This window comes from Strongylocentrotus purpuratus, unplaced genomic scaffold, assembly GCF_000002235.5.
Source record: "Strongylocentrotus purpuratus isolate Spur 01 unplaced genomic scaffold, Spur_5.0 spur5_scaffold_19, whole genome shotgun sequence".
NCBI classification, from domain to species: domain Eukaryota; kingdom Metazoa; phylum Echinodermata; class Echinoidea; order Camarodonta; family Strongylocentrotidae; genus Strongylocentrotus; species Strongylocentrotus purpuratus.
Window position 1 is genome coordinate 9,521,683 of NW_022145604.1, and position 8,886 is coordinate 9,530,568.

Here is an 8,886-nt window from a genome sequence, read left to right on the forward strand (position 1 = left end):
TCGTGAATTTTATCGCATATTTTTCACGATTTAGTCTATTCGCGATGTCCCTTCAGGGCCACCATAGTAACCCCTCTTACTTTTATGACAATGAGATTGCCTACAAGTATTAGGCCATGCCATTGCTTGAACTTCTTGCTCTGTACTGTGCGTGGAGTGGTATGCGACTAATTTCTTCCAGCAAAGAGCCATCCAGGGAGGGGGGGGGGGGGGGGGGGGGGGGAGGAGGATTTTGATGTGAAATATTTTCAATCCAAAGTCGCCACCATATATGTTCTACCTCTTTTTCTTTTGCAATTTTTGGAATCCTTTCATATAAATATATATTTTAAGTCATGACCTTTTTATACAGGTATGCGAATTTTATATTTCTGACGTAACCTCAAAGGGGCGAGTTAAAATCCAAATTCATAATTACTATCATTTTGTCTACAACTAGTTCATCTAATAAACAAGGAATTACACCAAAGAGTCTGTTGGCCATTCCGATAGGCCATGATTTCTTGTCGAACATGGAGACTTCGTCGCACGGCTGGCAGAAGGGCGTTAGCGCGCGATCGACTCGAAAACTACTTTTCGAGTTATTCGCATTTAAAGATTTGTTTTATATTTAAACTGCTTTCCGTCCCGAAATTTGGTTTAAAACTTAAAAGACTAATAGAAATGTTAAAGCAGAACACGACAAGACATTTTTTCCCGGAAATAAGTCATTTTTATAAAAGTTTGAGGCGATTTAGTGCTAACGCCCTTCTGCTTAACGCATTATTGCGCATCTTCTTTCATGCTAAAGGGCGCATGCCGCGTAACGCCCTTCTGCTTTGAGTAAAATAGATACGCTTCGGCGCGTAAAGCTTGTAAAAGGGCGTAACGCGCATGGTGTAGCCCGGATGGAGCGTGTTGTCATTCAGACTTTCTGAAATAAAAAGCAGACGCATGCAATTGTTTGTGATGATAAAATATCAAATTTGATTTTTCGTTTGCTTTTGTTTTAGCATTAATTAATAGTATTAGGTTATGCTTTACGGATTTCGCTTCCAATATTTACAAAAAACTCATTAAATTTATCAGCAATTTATTTTAAATCATAATGTATCACGGCAATTTATTGATTATTATGCAAGGGTAATTCTTAATGCATTAACCAAGTACATCGCTTATAGTATCCAAGGTATTTTTCATGTTTCCTTAAACCTATTTGGAATTTCAAATAGTAATAATTACTTTATGCTGATTTCCGGAATTTATTCCCATGATTTCGAACTCTATTATATTTCCTCTTATTCGTATCTCTATACAAAGAGGTCAATACATTCAAAGAGTAATAGAGTAAAAAATAAAATTACACTGATCACATCACTCTGCCCCATCCTGATATTTATCTTTAATCCTTCACAGAATGCAGGAAATGCATCAATTTGTTACAGAATGCCCTTTATGTCTACAACTGTATACTGTACGTTGTGCTTCATATGTGATTTAAGTTTGATTGGATATTGTTGTCAATAATCAAAAGTATATTTGTATACTTTTTTTGGGGGGCACACCAAGCACTATGTACAATTTCTTCTCAATTCTTTCTCTTTCTGTCTCTCTCTCTCTCATGCAAACAAGAACATCCCCTCACTCTCTCTCTCTCTCTATTTCTATCGATCTCTCTGTCTTTCTCTCTTTTTCTTTCTCCATTAAACACATCTCATAATCGTTTGTTACCCCTCTTTTGCAGTTGCGTGTCTATCTTCTTGTCGCATTAGTCATTTCCATTCTAGTACATTACTCTCTCGGACACATTTTTCCCATGAACAAATGTAACTATATAAGAATAAACGCTAAATAGCACAAAGCAATCAAATGTTAAGATGAACACTTCTGTCATGGTAATGACTGAATTTATTTCTTTGCAATATAACTGGAATCCTTTTGTACAGTTCATTTTACAATTCCATGTACAATCATTCAAAATTGATCAATCATAATGAATCATGATTAAATATAAAAATTGGAACTTATCTGTAGCACATGCTCATGGCAGAAAGAACAACATGGTAGCTCTCAAAAGAAAGTTTTGTATTCTGCGTTGAATCTGTTCTAGCTCTAGTGAGCTTTTGTACCATAGTTTTAAAAACTGTGCAGTAAGTTTACAAAAGAGAAAATACTTGAACAATATATCAGCATTATCAAAGGCAAATAAACAAAATTGTATGACAATAAGTGAAACTGTAGCACATGTTCATGGCAGAAATTACAACATGGTAGCTCTTAAAATAACTTTGTGTATTCTGCAGTTAACGTACTGTGCAGTAGGTTAACATACGAGAAAATACTTGAACAATATTTCAGCATTATCAAAGGCGATATAAAAAAAAAGTATGACAATAAGTGAAACTGTAGCACACGTTTATGGCAGAAAGTACAATATGGTAGCTCTTAAAAGAACTTTGTGTATTCTGCAGTTAACGTACTGTGCAGTAAGTTAACAAAAGAGAAAATACTTCAAAAATATTTCAGCATTATCAAAGGCGATACAAAAAAGTATGACAATAAGTGAAACTTTAGCAGCTGTTGGGATCTGCAATACGTTTCCTGGCTCTCTTATTCTGTATTAGAATAAAAAATATAAAAGTGGTGGACAAAATATTAGTTTAACATATTCATGCTTTGAACTGTACAGAGTGCAAAATTCTATAAAAGTAAAAGTACTGGTGAAGGATGAAGGAGTCAACACTGCAGCAAGTCAATGTAAATGACTGTAACCTTGCAATCTGACTGACATGCTTCTCTCCTTTTGCTTCTCCTCTCTTGCCTTGATTTAATGAACCAATACATTCACTCTCTCCCCTTACCCCACCTTTAAACCCAGCCATCATCAAGAAATAAGGGAGTGAAAGAGAGAGAGAGAGAAAGAGAGATGGGAGGAGAAAGAAGAGAATTGCAGTACGTCTGCATGGTCATTTATCCCAGAACCCCTCCATCAGAGGGAAGCAGAGCAATTATTCCATTTACTCTGTCTAAAGAGATGTACACCAGCCATTTTCTGGTACAACAAAAATACATTTATCTTTTTCAAAGAAAATTCTCCACTCCCTTGGCAGAATTTGTAACAGGCAACCATTTTAAAGCTTCAGACTTTTACCTCACTTTGTTCAGGACGTTCTCCAATATCTCTGTGTAGAAGCCACTCTCTGTAAAGTACACAAGAGTAAACTTTATGACATAGAAATGTAAAACCCATTTTTGAAGTAAATATTGTAGGAGAAATAAATGGTTCAAAAGTTAGCTTAAGAGGTTGTTGTTTTGATTAATGAATATTGTAGAGGTGTCTGCAACAGCATAATTGCAACAAACTGACTTATAATTCCTAAAGACAATGCCCACTGTAAACTACAAACTCAAATTGGTGACATTTGAGACATTAATATTTTTCAGCACTACCTTCACTGTCTGCTTGGATAACTTGAAACTATGTCAACTGTCTCCTGCACTTCGATTGCTAAGGGAACAACCGTCATCAATTCCAGAACTGTGTCGATTGCTGGATGATCTTCTGAAAACCTCTCCGGAATTTGAAGTAGATGCTATGGTAGTAAAAATATGTAAAGCCAGGAATAATATTATAAAGAGAGCACTGTAATATTTTGTAATATAGTAAGCATGATACCTTCATCTTTCAGCTTTGCCGCAGTCAAAACTTAAATATACCGGTACCCATAACCAGGGGAGTGCCACTTACATTCTTTTTTGAGAACTTTTTGAACATATCCTGAAATTGTCATGGCAGCAATGACTTTAAAGTTAACGGTTTTATTGTTTTTGTGATTTTAAACAATTATCAGGGGGGGCAGATACTTTTAACTATTGCAACATCTTCAAAAAATGCAAGCAAACTAGCAGAAACAGCTTAAGGAATAATGTAACAATTATCATGGATTTATAACTTCTTTTTGACCATATCAATACTGTATAAGGGCTTTACGATAATTTATAAGGCATTTTTAGTGAAATCAACATAACGCTAGTTTAACTTACAGCATAGTTATTGTGGTTTGCACATGGGTTGTCCTCTTTGAAGTGGTGTTCACACAGGGAAACAAGACACTGGGAGCATGTACTAAACACTTCATGTAAACATATGAAATGTTGACACATTTGAACTTCAATGAGGCATGTCTATGAATAAAAAGAGAACGTTACAAAAATATAGAAAACAAAGAAAAACTTGAATATCACTTCATCAACTATCTCAGTCTGGTTTATTAATAGGACTAAATAACTAATATCATCGTTGGGGTGACAAAACCTTGTATCTCAAAAATCATGAATTTTCAGGAGAGCGAAAAAACTTTCCTGTCTCAACAAATTTAGTGCTGTGACACCGTCTTTTCTTTTTAAAACTGGAATATTTATACAATTTGTAATGTCATTGTTGAAATACAGTAAAATAATAGTTTTTATATTTAAAAGTGAGTTACAAGGTTTTTGCGTTTATCTACATTGAGATACAAGTTTTTAGTTTTTATTCAAATTGAGATACGAGTTCTTACTTTCAACTCTGAATGAGTATTTGGTTGAATAAGTTACGAGGATTTGAATACACTAACTTCGGTACTGTTAGGCCGTGTGTGAGTTACGAGAAAAAGGGATTACGTATCTTATGTTACGAGGTTTTGTCAGTGCAGCTTCAAAGGGGGTTAAAGTTACGAGGTTTAGTTTAAGGGTGTTTGTGGAATTTGTAAAAAAACAGAGAAGGCGTTCCATGGATTTATCAGGTGGTGTCGTAGGCCATTAGGTACACAAATTGAGATACAAGGTTTTGTCACCCCACTGACGATATATTTAACTTTACTAAATTGAAAATTTGATGAAAACTTTTTTTAAAATGACACTTACTGCATATGAATAAAAGCTAACAATGATCATCAAATAATTTTGGAAAGTATGTAAGCCAACAATGTTTCTTCGTGACATTACTTTTCATTGCTTTACATCTCCATCATAAAGCCTACCGACACTTGGTTGATCTGGTAGAGGTCCATGATGTACAATGAAAATAATTCAGAAATATTCATTTAGACATCATGATACTGTATAGCATTTCAGTTCAATGATTGCTGTCATATTGTTATCAAACCAAACAGAATAGTATGTAGTCCAACACTGTTTCATCAATAGTATCATACATTACCTGTCATTGTGACCCGACATCTCCAACGTCAAGCCTTGGTTGATCTGGTAGAGGTCCATGGTCTACAATGAAAATAATTCAGAAATATTCATTTAGAAATCATGATACTGTCAGGGGCGTCGCTAGACCTTCTTCAGTGGGGGGGGGGTGTAGAGGCCAACGATTACCGACAAAACTAGCCACCAATTACCGACAAAATTAAATGTCCCAATATCTACAAATTTAACCCTATAAACCTGGGGTAAAAATTTTAAAAGTTTTTTTTCATATGAACTATCTATAGTACTTGTGTATGCGCAAATGGTCATTTTCCTCGACGACATAAATATACGAATTATTTCGTCAACTAATTCGGTGGTCACATCCCGCCGTACTTGCAAGTGCGTGCTGTCTACGTGCAAAAACGTGTGCAAAATTTGGGTATCGGTACGTGGTGAGTACCGCCTCCGTACGGATTTGGGAGCACGCAGACACACCGTAGCACTTTTTAGGGAGGGGGGGTAGTGGGCAAGCGTATCATTTTTAATTGGGGGTGGGTGATACGCCTTAGAAAGCTTAGACGTTTCCTTAAATTATTAAGAAAATATGACAATTTATTGTACCATCCTCGACTGTTAATCCGTGTCTGAATTCAGTTTCTCCACCTTCCGCGGAAGCTTTGACGTTTCATTAAATTATGAGAAAAGCAGACGATTCGGTGTACTGTTCTCGACTCTTAATCCTTATCTGAATTCAGTTCTCCCCCTCCCGCGCGAAGCGCCGAAGTTTTGATGTTTCATTTAATTATTAGAGAAAGTAGACGATTCGTTGATATGCTCGACTCTTAATCCTTGTTTGAATGAAGTTTCCCCCGCTCGCGTGAAGCTTGGTAGTTTTGAAGTTTCATTAAATTATTAGAGAAAGAAGACGAATAGTTGGGCGTTTTTTACTCTTAATAAGCCCTAATTATCTGAATTCAGTTTCCTCCTTTAACGCGAAGTGCGAAAGCTTTGACATTTCCTTAAATTAATAGAGAAAGCAGACGATTTGTTGTACCCGGCGTTTGCGACTCTTAATCCTTATCTGAATTCAGTTTTCCCCTCTCGCGCGAAGCGCGGAAGCTTAGACGTTCCCTTAAATTATTCGAGAAAACAGACGATTAGTTGTACCGTTTTCGACTCCGTAATAAGCCCTATTTGTCTGAATTCAGTTTCCCCCTCTCGCGCAAAGCGCGAAAGCTTTGAAGTTTCCTTTAATTTTTAGAGAAAGCAGATGATTTGTTGTACCGTTTTCTACTCTTTATAAGACCTATTTGTCTGAATTCAGTTTCCCACTCTCGCGCGAAGCGCGGAAGCTTTGACATTTCCTTAAAGACCGTCAATACTACTGGGCCAGAAGGGATTAGACCACACAGCGAGGTCACTGAGAGGTGGCTATTTCATTAACTCTCAACTAACATAAGAAAAAGAGGATCATGGGGGACCAACAGGCACCGATTGGGGAAGTTTTCTATAAAGAGGGAGCAAGTAGCTACAGGTAGGACAGTGGGGCTTTACATTATTAGATAAAGCAGACAATTTGTTGTACCGTTCATGACTCTTAACCCTAATTTGTCTGAAATCAGTTTCCCTCCTCCTGCGCTTTCGCGCGGAAGTTTTGACGTTTCCTTAAATTATGAGAAAAGCAGACGATTCGTTGTACTATTCTCGACTCTTAATCCTTTTCTAAATTCGGTTGTCCCCCCTCCCGCGCAAATCGCGGAAGCTTAGACGTTTCCTTAAATTATTAGATAAAGAGGACGATTCGTTCTACCGTTCTCGACTCGTCTAAATTAAGTTTTCCCTCTCGCGCAAAGCGCAGAATTGTTGGCGTTTCATCAAAATATAGAGAAAGGAAGACGATTCGTTGTACTATAGCTGACTCTTTATCCTTGTTTGAATTTAGTTTCCCCGAAAATTTTAAACCTCTGATTTCTTTAGCTGATATTATAGGAAAGTGAAACTTCTAGAAAATACAAGTTTTGTAGTCGTAGTCACTCTCGAAGTCATCGCAGCGGATAAAAAGTCACATTTCGTAGGGAAAAAAACTTGTAGCCGACCGACAATATAAACCTCACCGACTTCAAACTTCTGCATTGATATAGTACACGAGGATCGAGCAAGAATACCGACACAGCTGACCCGACACAGTAACATATTTACTCATGTCTTTCTTGCTCCCTCGACGAGACGACTCCACCCAACAACCCCCTCTTTCTTTTATTCCCACTCCTCCTCTCTCAGGCTCTTACCTCCCCTCTCTCTCCTCTCTTTACCCGCGTTTCTTTTGTTTCCCCCTTTTTTGTTTGTTTCTGTCTTCTCCTTCTTTTCTCTTTTTTCCTCTCCTCCCTCTTTTTCTTTTTTCTCTTTCTTTCTTCTCTTTTTTTCCCTTTCTTTCCTCTCTTTTCCTTTTCTTGTTTTTCTTTTCTTTCCCTCACTTTTTTCCCCTCCCACTTTTCTCTTTTTTCACGAGGGCAGCGCAATTTTACCGACAATATCCTGACAGGTGGGGGGGGTGTCGCGTCCCCCCCCCCCCCTTTGGAGACGCCCCTGGATACTGAATAGCATTTCAGTTCAATGATTGCTGTCATATTGTAATTATCAAACCAAACAGAATAGTATGTAGGCCAACACTGTTTCATCAATAGTATTATACATTACCTGTCATTCTAACACCGACACCGACATCTCCAACGTCAAGCCTTGGTTGATCTGGTATGCTGTCATCATCACTTTCCTCAGACTCATCATCCACTGACAGGACAACTCCCTCCCATCTCCTGCCTTTCCAAGGCATGAAGACTTTTGTCCCTTTTATTGGATTACAGGGACATTGAATATATCTCCATACACTACCACGGTTTTTGGAGCCATCTTCTTTCCACTGAACAAGCAATTCTGTTGTTGGCCCCATGCTGCAGCCTACCTGTGCAAATCCTGACAAAGTGAGGGAAACAAAAGGGTTACATTAATTTTGACTGAAAGTAGATCTAATCCAACTTACAAGCTACTTTACAATTGACCGTCCCCAATACTTGTAGCGGAAAGTAGAAACTTGAGTTCTAGACATGCAACTATCATTTGAGATTGCCCTTGATTAAATTTGAACAAAGCCACTAAAAGACAAAGGTATCAAAATTCAAACCATTCTCCTTTCATATCTGTAGACTACTATCATTTTTGCAAATTTAATTTGAACAATAAAAAGTATTAGACCTCTAGAGTCTAGAATCTGCTTGCACTGTTGCAATTGGTATAATAATACCTGAATACGGTATACTACTAACAATCTGGCATTTATTTAACTAATTTTGTAGATCTACGCTAAGCATGCTTTCAAATTTCAATCCGTACCACTGTCTTTACAAATTGTTGTCTTGTCTCGTCTTTCCATGAGCGAAAAAAACAGTGAAATGATTATCACGGCACATAGATCTATAGATTGACGACTACTCCTACATACTGTACATGTATCTTGATCTAACTGAACAACCTCACACAAACAACATCACATCCCGCACCCAACTCTACCGGAACTGACGTTTTCCCTCGGGACAGCTAGTAACTGCGTGGAACGCACTTTCGAAAATCACCCTCGACTTGGGGCTTGATGCTAGTTGCTAGACCTAGATCTACTTCATATTTGGAGGCCTTCAAGTTCAAGGGAGCGCTTCCATTGCAACCCACTCC

At 37.6% G+C, this 8,886-nt stretch overlaps 1 long non-coding RNA gene across 2 annotated transcripts; it reads right to left on the reverse strand.

Moving 5' to 3' along the window:
- Positions 1 to 1,896: 1,896 nt before the first annotated feature.
- On the reverse strand, positions 1,897 to 8,062 carry LOC115926024. Of its 2 annotated transcripts, XR_004064929.1 has the most exons (5): positions 7,858 to 8,062; positions 5,180 to 5,241; positions 4,024 to 4,164; positions 3,430 to 3,572; positions 1,897 to 3,179 (listed from the first exon to the last, which is right to left on the reverse strand). It is a non-coding gene; the product is annotated as an uncharacterized LOC115926024 (long non-coding RNA). The 2 variants fall into 2 exon arrangements; XR_004064928.1 differs by lacking the exon at positions 7,858 to 8,062 and having other exon boundaries at positions 5,180 to 5,302.
- Between the last annotated feature and the right edge of the window lie 824 nt (positions 8,063 to 8,886).